The 5,000-nt window shown below is 49.7% G+C and overlaps 1 protein-coding gene across 1 annotated transcript in view; it reads left to right on the top strand.

Annotated features, from left to right (window-relative positions):
• The window catches only part of LOC126998613 (mucin-2-like), a 115,468-nt gene that overhangs the window by 65,241 nt on the left and 45,227 nt on the right, over positions 1-5,000 (top strand). The gene's annotated exons all lie outside the window — the stretch shown is intronic.

The raw sequence follows: 5,000 nt of genomic DNA, 5'->3' as shown, positions 1-5,000 counted from the left end.
GAAGAGAAAGAGGAGGAGGAGGAGGAGAGAAAACTTATTGAAGGAGGAGGAGAAGAGGATGAAAACGAAGAGGAGGAGGAGGAGAAGAGGATGAGAATTAATGAGGAGAGAAAACTTGTTGGAGGCGAGGAAGAAGAAAAGAGGATAAGGACGAAGAGGAGGAAGAGAGAAAACTTGTTGAAGGAGAAGCTGAAGGAGGAGGAGGAGGAGGAGAAAGAAGAGTAATAGGAGGAGGAAGAAGAAGAGCAGGAGGTACATAACAACTTGGGGAACAAAGAGAAAGAAGAAGAGGAGGAGAAGGAGGAGGAGGAAAAGTAAAAGGAAACAGAAGAAGAAGAAGGAAATGAGTAACACCAAAAAGAACAAAAACAAAAACAAGAAGAAGAGAAGGAAGAAAAAAGATCAGGAAATAAAAGGAGTTGGAAAAAAGAAAAGAAAACCAGTCGAATAAGAACAAGAAGAAGACGAAACAGAAGAAGATGGAGAAGGAGAACAACAACAAAAACAACAGCAAAATCAGAGTAAAGAGAAGGAGCAAGGCGGAAGAAGGAGAGAGAGAGAGAGAGAGAGAGAGAGAGAGAGAGAGAGAGAGAGAGAGGCAAGAGAAATTAGTTAGATTAGAAGTGGGAGAAGAAGCGGCTTAATTTCGAAGACAATACGTAGAGGAAAGAGAGAGAGAGAGAGAGAGAGAGAGAGAGAGAGAGAGAGAGAGAGAGAGAGAGAGAGAGAGAGAGAGAGAGAGAGAGAGAGAGAGAGAGAAGACTCGAACGCTGGACCGAAGTATAGCAGAGAACCCCACGAGTGTCTCCCAGCCAGATATAGACACTGTTAGTAACTTCTTGCCCACCCTTCTTTAATTAACTTGGTCTTTTTTCTTCTTCTCCTTTTCCCTCTCGTAATCCTCTTTTTTCTTTTTTCTTTATCTATCTCCCTTCCCCTCCTCCTGTTCCTCCTCCTCCTCCTCCTTCTTCGTCTCTCTCTTCCGTCCTTCCTCTTTCGTTCCCCGTGAGCCAAATCTGTCCCTTCCAATCCCTTCTTCTTCTCTTCCTCCCTGTTTTCTTTTCGCCTCGTCCATTTCTTCTCCCTCTGCTCTTTGTTGTTTTTTCCTTTGCTGATCCTGTCCTGATCTTTATCCTCCTACTCCTACTTCACCTTCTCCTCCTCCTCCTCCTCCTTCAGTTTTTTTCTTTCTCTTGATTCCATGTTTTCTTGTCCTCTCATCCTCCTTATCGTGCTCATCCTCCAACTCTTACTGTGTCTCATCCTCTTTTGTTTCTTCGCTTTCATCCTCCTCCTCCCCCTCCTCTTCATTTTCCTATGCTTCCTCTCTGTTTCCCTCTCTTCCCTTCCCCCTCCACCCTATCTCTTCTTATACTCCTTCCCTTCCTCCTCCTCTTCGTATTTTTCCTCTTCCTTCTTCTTGTATAACTATCCTTCCTACTTCCCATCTCTCCCCCTCTCAACTTCTTATACTCCTTCCCTTTCTTATGTTCCTCCTCCTACTCCTGCTCCTCCTCTTCAAGCCTCGCCTCCTCCTCCTCCTCTTCCTCCTCCTGTAGCCCCCGCCGGAGAGCACCAAGGGCGGGTTTGCCTGACGAAGTACTGGTCGAGGGGGATGAGTCGGCTCGGTCCTTCCTCCTCGACTCGAAGCTACGCAATTACGTTTCGCCGAGTTTGTCCCTGCGAAGTTTTTTTTTATTTTATTTATTTTCTTATTCCGAGAAAGATCTGATTATTAATTACGTGTTAACTTTGGCATGCTCATTTCCGCTGAAGTTCCGTCCGTCCGACAAGCTTATTCCGTAAGTATTAATGAAGCCATGTTATCATCCCATCTGTTTTTCTTTTTTATTCGTTTTATCGTTTTTTTTTTCTTTTTTTTTTTTTAAGCTCCCGGCCGGCGAGGTTATGTGTTCGGATCCATGTAATGTTTTCTCCGATAAGTGAGCAACACGCCTGAAGTGTTTCGCCTCGCCTAAAATTACCTGTTTCGTATTTTCTTGCAAAGGAGAAGAACAGGGAAAGGTACGTCTGCCCGCGCCCCGTCCCGCCTGTCGGGGGTGGGCGGGAGCCGCTGCGTCACACCACCTGCCGTGGGGTCAGGTCATGAAGGCCCAAATTCGTCTAATATGTATGTAAAGAGATCACCGCAACACTGCCAATACCATCACGGGGCGAGGCGGCCCGGGCGAGGGTCCCCCACTGCGCCGCCACCACGGGGGGCACACACACACACACACACACACACCACGCTGACCTCCGTCCTGAACATCTTCCCTATATATACATGTGATCAAATCATGACCTGCTGTGCCAATGTGATGTAGATACAGTCAGTGTTGCCAACGCCCGTTAAAGCTGACGTGAGCAGCCCGAGACTCCCCCGGCGATCAATAGATGGCGTTGGCTGCTCCTCCTCTGGCCGCCAAGACCGCGCGAACTCGTGACATCGAGACGGTTCTGTTGATCCCTGGAAGCTTGGGTCATCATCAGGCTCTGGGCGTGAGGCCGCTCGGGTGTCACGCAGGGGTCGGTGTCGCAGGACGGGCGTCGCGGCGGGTTGGCGGCGGCTTGGAGGCGGGGGCGTCCCTCCCTCGGGGCCGGGCGTCGCGGGGGCCACCGGCGCTGCAGCCCGCGAGGCCGTGAAATGACTTGCAGATAACGGAGATGCGTCAGCCGGGAACCAATTAATTAGTAAATAAACTCCCAAATGAGTGCGTTCGTTTAATATGAAAGTGCCCGGGATGTTGGTCAGGCTTTTTCCGTGCATGGAATGGCGGAATAAAAATTTTTGACCATTATTTTTTATATCTGGCCCAAGGAGAATTTCCTCCTCGCTGCCTCTAAAACTTTGGGTCATAACGTCGAGGCCTGAGCCGACATCAGACCGGGATGTTCCGTAATTACAGTATGACCTGCTTGTGAAATCACTCGCTATTAAATTTCTTTCCTTCAAACAAAATGCTAAACATGAGCACACGACCCTCACTATCTCGTCCCCTCCCTCCCCTTGCTGACTCCCCATCCATCCCTATCCCCATCCCATACCTATCTTTCCCACCCATCCCCCAGCCTCACTAGCCCCTCCACAATCAGCATGACATCACGGCGGCCCAGTCAGCAGCCACCAGTAATGTTATTAATCATTCCATTGAGTTAAAGCGGCAGGGAGCGTACGGCTTGTTTATTTTTGTGTGCGTCCAGGATTTCCATCGCGCAATTAGGGGAGGCGACCCGCATGACCGAGCCTTGGCCGGCCAGGTGTGCAGATTGAGGTACTGCGGGAAGAGGAGGAGGAGGAGGAAGGGAAGGGATGGAGGAGGGGGCACGTTGATAGATAGGCGTAGTAGGTGAACCGTTGCTAATTTGTTGGTGTCAGTGGTGTTGAGGTGTTGGTGCTACTGGGAGAGGAGGAGGAAGAGCAGGGGAAGAGGAGGAGGAGGAGGGAGAGATGCAGATAGGTAGATAGAAGCTGGAGGCGAGTTGGCACGATTTGTTGGTGTTTGTGGCGGTGGTGGTGGTGGTGGTGATACTGGGCTGATAGGAGGAGAAGGAGAGGAGGAAGAGGAAGAGGAAGAGGAGGAGGGTTGGTAGATAGGAGCAAGAGGCGGACCATGCGAATCTGTGTTGGTGATGCTGGTGATGCTGAGGAGAAGGAGAAGGAGGAAGAGGAGAACGAGAAGGAGAAGGAGGAAGCATAAGTAGATAGGAGGAGGAAGCAGGTCGTCGTGAATGCGTTGGTGGTGTTAGTGGTGGTGAGGCAATGGTGGTGTTTGCGGTGTTGCTGACGGTGGTTGTGGTGGTGCTGAAGACTACTGGCGCGGCGTCGGTGATATGCTAATTTGCTTTTACGGGAAGGCAACCTGACGTCAACGTTATACTTACGTCGCATTGCTATGAGGCGGCGCGACTGCCACAGGGATGTTAATTGGCCGTCACGTGGGCGTTACTGTGTTATTAGACCTGGGTTGCTGGCGACAGGTGGAGCGGCGACGGCGGCGGCGGCGGGTCTTGTAGGAGTGTGAGCAGAGGCGGTTGTGTGTTCTGGTTAGCCTCCACTTAACCCTGTAACTGAGGGGGTCATGTTTCTTAAAGGCCCCTCTAAGCGAATTAATGAGAAAAAAATCATCACTCACGCAAACCATTTCATAATATATATGAACGCATTTGTGATCAGTTTATGCATCATCTATTTTGGGGGGTTTATATCAAGGCAAAAATTTGGCCCATCGCTGGTACACGGTAAAGCCACAAATTTGGCCCGTCGCTGCTACCGGGTTAAGAGCAAAAGGAGAAGAACTAGACGAGACGAAAAGAAAACAGGGAGGAGAAGTAAGCGAAGGGATTGGAAGAGACATTTGTTGGAGTAAAGTAACGCCCCCTTATAAGCGTGAAATAACTTATAAAACTACAACAGGTGGCAGAAAAGTTAGTTGTGTTCAAGTTAGCCTCCATTTAAGAGCCACCTGATAGGGAGAAGTAACGTTTTTGTGTCCTGGTAATGCCCCTAGAACGCATAAAACTACATCAGGTGGAGAAACAGGAGTGATTTAAATTCTTGTACGACAGTGGGACAGCGTAAAAATTCTTTCAAGATAGCCTCCACGAAGAGCCACTCGATAGGGGAGAAATAACACTCTCTAATGACCTGTAAACGCCCCTAGAACGTATAAAACTACCTCAGGCGGAGAAGCGGGAGTGGTCGTGGCTCCTCTGCAGTGGTGGGACAACTTGAGCGTACTTCCAAGATAGCCCTCACGGAGAGCCACTCGATGGGGTGAAGTAGGGCTTTCCTGTGCCTTTGAAGCGCCTCCCAGAGCTTATAAAACTGCGTCCGGTGGTGTGGTGGCTGTGTTCGTGGGTCTCGTGGTCTTAGGCAGGTCGGGGAATGGTTTAAGTTAGCCTCGACTTCGTATTTAACAGTGGCCGAGGAAGGGAGAGCTTGTGACATTGTTGGAACTGATGTCAAGGGAATGGCCGAGGGAGGGAGAGCTTGTGAC

The sequence above is a fragment of the Eriocheir sinensis genome, chromosome 14, assembly GCF_024679095.1.
Source record: "Eriocheir sinensis breed Jianghai 21 chromosome 14, ASM2467909v1, whole genome shotgun sequence".
In the NCBI taxonomy this organism is placed as follows: Eukaryota; Metazoa; Arthropoda; class Malacostraca; order Decapoda; family Varunidae; genus Eriocheir; species Eriocheir sinensis.
Note: the sequence above shows the minus strand (reverse complement) of the source record. Positions and strands in the feature narration are given on the sequence as shown.